Genomic DNA, 9,378 nt, shown 5'->3' with positions numbered 1-9,378 from the left:
CATTAGTTGAACACTCTTCTATTTGCAGTTAAAACTGGAATTGTTCAATATAGAGATAAGTGGTAAAATTATATTAATAATTTAACAACTTTATTTCTCTTTACGTAGAACAGTATTAAAAACAAATTAAAAACGGAATGCCAGGTAGAAAGAGAAAAACCATGAAAGGAACAAAAAGCTTTATGTTTTAGTAACTTTAATGGCACATTTTACTGTTTTTTGAACTAAGGGCTCTGCGTTTTCATTTTGCTCGGGGCCCTGCAAATAATGTAGCTGACTTTGAAGTCCACACTAAAAACTATAAAATACATATGCGTATGCCCCCTCTATTTGCTGGGGGCACTTAGCTACCCAGACCTAGGTGGATTTGAAGGAATCAAGGCTAAGGAATGAGGTGGCACTAACAACATGATGGTGAACAGTGAAATAAAGCCAGCATGCAAATGTAAGAGGTAAACAGAATCCAAGGTGAGTGAACCAGTTAAAGGAAACCAATGGAATATTTCTCAGAAGCGTACAAGGCAGAGTTTTAAAGTAAACTTATTCCCCATTCCTTATGTTTTCATGAAGGCATTTCTATGCCCAGAAGGAACCAACTTTGGAGTAACATTTCTGCTTTCCATTTCATCTATTACACTTTATCCCTCCATGAGACGAGTGATTTATCAGATGTTGAGAACCTGTCATCTACAGGTCCACTTTTCTCTATTGAGTGGAACAAAGCTACTATATGTTGCTGTCATCATCTCTTTATCTTTCATTTCTTTGTGCTGTTGTCAATCAAGCTCCTCTCTCCTGAGTATGGTAAGATTACCAGAGTAGGCTCTTTTCCTGCCAATTAGAAAGCTGCAAATATGGTCACCTAAATTCATAATATGTAGCATGAATATGGCTGTAGATTCAAGTTTGCTCTGCAGCCTAACATTGATGATTTCTTAAAAATGCTGATAATTTTATCCCTTTTAAAGGGTTTTGTTTATTTTTGAATGGTTTAAAGCCATAGAAGATAGTTGGGATTAAATATTTCCAGTGGGAAAATTATAACTCTTAAATTCTTTAAACACAGATGTCAGAAGGTAAAGCATGCGTCAAAGGGTTGTAAAAGTGAGACAGGGTTTTTGGGAAAATATACAGGTGTTTCCACCTGAGCTGGGTTTTATGTACTCACATTGACTTTTTAAACAGTAAAAGAAATAATAGATTTCAGAGAACTTTAGGACTCCTGAGAAGTTGCTGTTCTTATTGAAGCCTTTTAAAAATTTAAAATATATCTGAAGTTTATATTTTCATCTAACTGTAAATGGAGTCATTCAATCTAACACTAATTATGGGAAATGGGAAGAGTGGAAAAGTAGGAAGCTAGTGTAAACACTCCTTCCCTGTACTGAAACTGCCTAAATACAGCATTACTAAATTAGTTACTAGCAGTTTAAAAAAGAGGAATGAAAGATGAGCAAGATGCCCAATAGCATCATCCATCAGTCATCATGTCTCTTCACCAAAATAGGTGGTGTTTTAGAGAAGTATCAAGATGAACTCAGAAGAAACAAATTAGTTTTGGGGCAGCATAAATCTTTGGATCAATTTTCCTATATTATCATTCACGTTATCATTCACACTTTTTATTAGAAGTCACCTGTGCCCAGTTTTCCATAACATACAGGTGCAAACAATATAAACTACATGATTACATGTCCTTTGGGCTTTAAAAATTAATAAAAAAGACAATACAATATAAGGGTAATAGTTGATTATTAACATACAGATATTTGAAGCTAAAGGTAATTCTTTTAAGGATATCCTGTAAGAGCTAAGCTGTTTCCCAAATGAACTGTTTCTTTTTCTGAAACTATTTTCCTAGATCAGAATTGTAGGGAGCATGTCAAATGAAGTCACATAAAATAAAAACCTCACAGCATTAAATACTGTTTTTCTGAGGCCTAAGATTGCAATTTCTAAGCAGACACATTCGATGCCTATGAAAAAAATAAGAGTAAGGCTACTTAAGGAAGATTAAATTGTGTGGTTATTACTTGCAGATATAGAAAAGGTCTTATAGGTTCATTTTTTCAGACACTGAAATTGAGACTGATGCAGTCTAATTTTGATATGGATGGTTGTTTTAAGAGTAAGTATTTTTTTAACCTCACCTATTCCAACCTCCTGACAGATAATTTCTGAAGCAAATCCACATCTGTCAAAAAATCATATTTATCTACATTTATGTCAGTTCTGGCAAGTATAGATTGCCTAAACATTGAGGCACAGCATTTATGAGCTTGAATCTTTTCTTATCCTCAAGCTGTTAATGTAATGAATAGAGAGTAAGGTGAATTGTTAATTCTTTGTGCATTTATCATGCCTTTGTGAACATCCAAAAAGTATTTTAAGATGCATTATTTCTTACATTTAGTTGGAAAACCTGCCAAAGACTTTTTTGTTGTTGTTTTTTAGTTGTGAAGCTTTGTGTGGGAATAAGTAAAATTTTAAAGTAACATATCAAAAAGAAACAAACAAAAAACCCCTTGGTCTACTGAGAGCTTATTGCCATTGTCTTATGTACAACTGGCCTTATATGTTGTAATAGTTAAAAGCCTACCTGTGTTGAAATATTGAAATTCCTTTTATAGCATGCTTATTCATATTATATGATAGTTATAGTTGCTTATTGTTAAAATAGTTTTAATCTGAATGGTTTAGGAATTCCTTGGTTGAAAGACAAGCAAATCACACAAGATAAACCACTCAAATAAAATGAGACTAATTGTCAGGCATGAGAAAACAACCTAAGACACAAGCACTAATGTATCACCCCCTCTGTGTATACAAGGCTGATCTTGCAAACCAACCCTGAGTCAACACATCCTATAGGCCCAATAACCACTGCAGGATAATTTTATATCTCATTTCCATTCCTTAAGAGAGAGAGAAATCTCCTAATTCTCTGATCATGTACTGGGGATCAGACTTCTATCCTTAAACATATGGCAATGTCTCATTTGTGCTTCATGTGAGTATATCATTCAGTACAAACATGATTTGAGCTTTTAGGGAGGATATACTCAGGAAAGACACCCCATAATACCTACTCTACTGAAAGCTTGAAATGAACATGGTCATGCTACAAAAGGGGTGACAGGAGTCATTAAATTAATTAGAAGTGAATGAGACCTGTATTTATGCCAGGAACTACAGCTACATTAACTATATCCATTTGAACATTCTTACTTATTAGTTATTAATAATAAAAACAATAAATATTCATCTGTGTTTCCTATGTTTACCTTTTTCCAGATAATAACAATTTATGACTATGTACTGGCATAATTACGAGAAGTACCCTTTATCATTCTCAAAAGGATCCTGGTTTGACAATAAATCATATGGTTACTTGGACTATTTTCATGCATAGCTCTACATGCCATATATTTACTATCTCATTTAATCCTTATTGTAACATTTTAAGGTAGGTGCTATTATTACTGCTATGTTAAAGATTAAAAAAGCCAAAGTCTAAAGTCAAGAAGTATGAGTACCAAAGATAGATTTGAATCAAATAGGGTGGCACTATAATGCTAGCTCTCAATTATTTATGTTCTTTTGAATCTTTAGAACCAAAACTTTGAGTAGTTGAAACATGATCTTTTCTGCAAGTTTAAGGAAATTAAAATATGGAAAATTATTCACCTTTCATTTGTGGAAATAAGATATCCCTCGTGTATGTATATAGGCTGAAAGCAAAAAGCAGAAGGAAACCAAGAAGATGCCAAGCAATGTAATCAGATATTTGATGTAGAAAATATTCTCCTTAGGCTCACGTATTACTTAATGTTGCTATAACAAAGTACAACAGACCAAGCAGCTTAAAAGAAATTTGTGTTTTTCATAATTTTGGAGGCTAGAACTCTGAGATCAGTGTGTTGCCATGGTTGATTTCTTCTAAGACCTTTCACCTGGTTTTGTAGATGGTTATCTTCTTCTGGTATCTTCACATATGACTCTGTATGTTGTCTGTTTCCTAATCTCCTCTTATAAGACACCAGTCATATTCCATTTGAACCACTCTAATAACTTTATTTTAATTTAATTTCTCTTTAACTGCCTTATCTTTAAATTGAGTCACATTCTGGGTCATCAGAAGGAAAGGTTTCAAGGTATGATTTTCAGGGGATACAGTTCAGCCCATAAGAACTCAAAAAACAGTATCTTAGAAAAGAGATTATTTCCATGATATTTGGATGTTCTGTAAAGCTTTTGTGTTCTCCTTAATTTATAAGAAATATTTTTGAAAATCTTAGCATACCACAATTATGCAAAACAAAATCAATGATTTTTTTTTTTTTTTTTTTTTGCGGTACGCGGGCACTGTCGTGGCCTCTCGCGTTGCGGAGCACAGTCTCTGGATGCGCATGCTCAGCGGCCATGGCTCACGGGCCCAGCAGCTCCGCAGCATGTGGAATCTTCCCGGACCGGGGCACGAGCCCGCGTTCCCCGCATCGGCAGGCGGACTCTCAACCACTGCGCCACCAGGGAAGCCCCCAATGAAATTTTTGTGACTTGAATGCTGAGGAAAATATTAATATTGTTTGAAATGGATGCTGTGGTTAGTGTGGTAATTAAAATACCAGAATGACAAGACTTAAGTGAAACTTTTGTGTAAAAAATTGAATTTGTGCTGTTGACTTTGCAACTCTACAAGATTATTTACTCTCAATGGCATTTTTCTGCTGAAAGATGGTACGTATCTGCTTATCTCTGGAAATATATAGCATTCTCTTCTCTATATGTACCTTAACATATAAGTCATCCTATTATAGGGTATACCTTTTAAAAAACCTTCTAGGACTTCCCTGGTGGCGCAGTGGTTGAGAGTCCGCCTGTTGATGTGGGGGATACGGGTTCGTGCCCCGGTCCAGGAAGATCCCACATGCTGCGGAGCGGCTGGGCCCGTGAACCATGGCCGCTGAGCCTGCGCGTCCGGAGCCTGTGCTCCGCAATGGGAGAGGCCACAACAGTGGGAGGCCCGTGTACCGCAAAAAAACAAAACAAAACAAAAAACCTCCTAACATAGGGTGATCACATATTTATACCACATGCTTAATGTCTTATAATAAGTTTGTCTCCTTTTATTAAAAAGTGATGCCAAAACACATTGGCATTTTTAGATGCCAAAACACATAAACATTTTTAGACATTATATGTTTTTCATGAAAAAAATCAATAATTGGTTCAGGTTTTAAAATAAAATACTAGAAAAATTTGTCTCTAAACTTTGTGCTTAAAATTCATCTGAAATATTTCAGTCCCACTCTAGTCCTAACTTAGAATATCCTGGGAGGACCATAAGCATCTTCTTTTAAATAATAATTCCAGATTATTCTTCCAGTAAAGTCAGGGAAACATTCTACTATGTATATATTCATCACAGGTATAAATAAGGAAAAATATATTGTGTTGGTTAGAATATAGACCAAGCTGATATAACAAAGAGACTACAAAATACAGAGCCTCAAGAAAGACAGAAGTTTTTTTTTTTTTTTTTTTCCTTATGTAAAATTCCAGATGCAATGTTTCCAAGGCCTGGGCATGGGAGGATGCCCTCCTTGTGGGCAGTCAGAGACTTAGGCTCTTTCTATCTTGTTCTTCTAGAACCCAGATGGTTAGAGCTAGATCACCAGAATTTTGTCAGTGTTTCAAACTGAAGGAAGAGATAATAAGTAAAGAGTAAGCAGATTCTTCATAAAGCTATTATCCAAAAGATGCCTACATTTCTTCTGCTTGTGTCTGTTGTTTGGCACTTAATCACAATTGCAGTATTTAACTAAAAAGGACACTGGAAATGTAGTCTCTAACTTGAGGGGTCACATGCTTAACTAAAACTCAGGCTAGAAGTTTACACCTGAAGACAATGAGAAAACAGCATGCTTATAGCAGCCCTTTCTCTCTTTCTGTCTGTAAGTAATAGCTGAAAACACTTCATATGTTCACCAACAAGAGAATGAATAAACAAATTGCGGTATATAGATACAATGGAATGCTATTGTACCATAAGAGGAAAGAAGCTGCTTATATACCCAACAACATTTATGAACAACTTAGACATAATATCAGAGCAAAATAAGCTGAATACAAAATGTGCATGTTACTTAATTCAATATACAATGTTTGAAAACAGGCTAACCTAATCCATGGTGATAAAAATTAAGTTGTTTAAAATATGCCCTTATTGTGTTTTTAATTTCTGCAAGATATGCAATGATGTCTCCTCTTCATTTTATTTCTGATCAGTAATTTGTCTCTCTTTTTTCCTCGATAAGTCTGGCTTAAGGTTTATGAATTTTCTTAGCGCTTTTCAAAAAAAACCCAGCAGCTTTTGATTTCATTTTTTGTATTGCTCGTTAGCTTTCTATTTATTGATTTCATTTATCTTTAATATTTTCTTGCTTCTTCTTAACATGGGTTTAATGTTCTCTTTAATTTCATAAGGTAAAAATTTAGATAATTAATTTATACCTTTCTTTGCTTATATAATCATGTAAATACTTACATAAAAGACACAACCTCCAATCTTTAAGGATGGATTTTGACAGGGAAAGACCTTCACCAGTCATTATGACTAAAGATTCTGGGAGCCCTCAAATGTTTTCTGTGGATGTGCACACACCATTGCTCTCCCTCCCTTCTGGAGGAGAAGTTTCAGGTTGTGAGCCATCCTCAATATCACAGAGTCCTGCTGGCCACCATAAACCACCCTCCCCTTTTTGGTAGAGGGGGACATTAGATGAACTGAGACATTAGATGCACATTCTACTCCTCTCCCTCATTCCTAGGAGAAAGTTCTCAATATGTGCACCTTCTCTCAACATTTCAGAGCATGACAGGCAGTCAATTTGTTTCTGTTTTCCTCCTCTTTCAGTATTCTTTTATTTAATTGAGTATTATGATTATATTTTATAAGTACTATTGCTTTATTAGCTCTACATTTTTATTAGGTATTTCTTTACAATTTATACCATACTTGTTTACTTTAAAGGTCAATATTTAAATATTATGTCACTTCATTTATAATGTGAAAATCCTGCAAGGTATAGATAAAGTTTCTTATTTCCATCCTTTGTACCATTATTATACCAAGTTTGTACACACACACACACACACACACACACACACATACACACATATATAAACTCAACAGACATTACTACATTTGCATTAAAAATGAGAAAATATTCTATATTTACTCACATTCTTGCCCTGTTCATCACTCTTCATTCCTTTGTGTAGACCTGAATATCCATCTTTCATCTATTTTATTTTTCATCTGCTTGATAATCTTCCTTAAAGTTTGAAGTGCTTTTGTTTCGTTTTGTTTTAGTTTATATCTGTCTGCAGGCAATGGATTTTCTTAGGTTTGTTGTACTTAAAATGTGTTCAATTCTTGTAAGCTAAATTTCATAAGATAATTTAGCTGTGTACAGAATTTTAAGTTGAATTTTTTTCCTTTCTCTCACTATTTTAAAGATGTCAATACATTACCTTCTGACTTACATTGTCTTTTAACAAGTAAGCTGTTACAGTTCTAATATTTGTTCTTCTTTTGTAAACTGTTCTTTTTCTCTGGCTGCTAGTAGGTAAGAGGGTTAAGTAGACAGTGATTTAGAGTCATTTTATGACAATCCTAATTAATACCTAGTATTATAATTTATGTAAAGTAACTGACAGCTCACTTAATATAATAATAATGACATTTGACATATTTTGACTTTGTTCAATTAATTTACTATTTCTTCATTAGTATAACATTTCAGAATTTCTCTTCTTAAAATATTTGAAAGATACTTAAAATGCAGAATCACTTGCCATTCTCCTGTCTCAGGACCCCATATTTCCTAGTTGATAAATCAGTATTTGTAAAACCAAATATAATGGAATTTTGCAGAAGAACATCTTCTAGGTGTAAAATAGTTGGTGTCATTTCCAACACACAATGTACTTTCATGCCTTCTTGATTTTTCTCTTATTTCCTCCTGAATATGAAATGTCCTTTCCCTAATTGGCTGACTGAAAAATTCTTACCAATTCTTCAGGGTGATTCTTTAAGTTGATTCTTCGCATTGATTCTTCACAGGCATGCCATCCATATTCATGAAACTTTCCCTAAGTTTTCTCAATGCTTTTGTTGCACCCACAAGTGGAGTTAATTATTCCTTTCTTGTACTCCAGTAGCATTATGTATATCTTTATTTTATTTAACTTAATATAAATAATTGTTAATAGTAACTCAGCCTTACATTCAGTATGCTCTCCAGGATTAAAATAGTGTTACATAGAATTGTATTTCTCTATTACCTACAGCAGTGTCAGAAATTAGTAGATGATGAGGTGTTTATTTTTTTCATCATGGGTTGTTATTATTGTTAACCCATTCTTCCCTTACTTCATGCAAAACTGCTACCTTTACTTCAAAAAAGTTTCCTCCCCCATCAGTGTCTCTCACATGCCCAGAGACAAAATTCTTATATTCTGTGGAGGCAAACAGAGAGGAAAAGTTGATTTAATAAATAATAAACTTTCTCTTTGTTTTCATATAGTGAAATATCATCTCCTTATAAACTAAAAATTTATTCATTATAGTTATATAATTTTTAACATACGTCATAATGAATACAGTTTGTACATAAGCACCTAAAATCTGTGGAACTAAGGCAGACACTATTTCCATGTTATTGATAAGAATACAAAAGTTTCGAGTTGAAACATTTACATGTTTGTATTAATGTTACTTGACAACTCCAGTAATTTTATTATTTATTATTATTATTACTGTCTCTATATATAACAATTTAAACCAATATAAATAATGAGTCTGTATGAAAATGTCAACCTTAAGGCAAACTGTCCCTTTTGCTTACCATTCACAAATTTTCCATTGAGATTATCATTCTCATTTAATACTAACAAATATAAGCAATTTTATTATTTGATGATGAAGTATGGTGAAAAATATTTGACAGTATTAGGGAAATATTTTATTCAAATATGCACATTCTATGCAAAACTAAAGCTATTAGTAAATCTTGAAAATCTGGAATTTGGTACTAAATACAATCTTTGAATTTTAAAGTTAAAAACTTTGTGATCAGATCAACTATTTGAAGGACAGTTAACTGTTTTATTCATCCCACTGTCAACTCTTTTGTCCTTTCATTCTAGAATGAGTCAGTTATTAATTATTGTGTATCTGACACTTGTAGAGATGTAGAGAATTTAGAAATGAGAGACAAGAGTACAGCCCTCAAATAAGTTATAATTTAGTAGAGTTATTTGCAAAATCAACTGTAGTACAAGGTACAGTGCAATAAAGATGTTAACTGAGAA

This window comes from Delphinus delphis, chromosome 8, assembly GCF_949987515.2.
Source record: "Delphinus delphis chromosome 8, mDelDel1.2, whole genome shotgun sequence".
In the NCBI taxonomy this organism is placed as follows: domain Eukaryota; kingdom Metazoa; phylum Chordata; class Mammalia; order Artiodactyla; family Delphinidae; genus Delphinus; species Delphinus delphis.
This window is presented reverse-complemented; position numbering follows the sequence as displayed.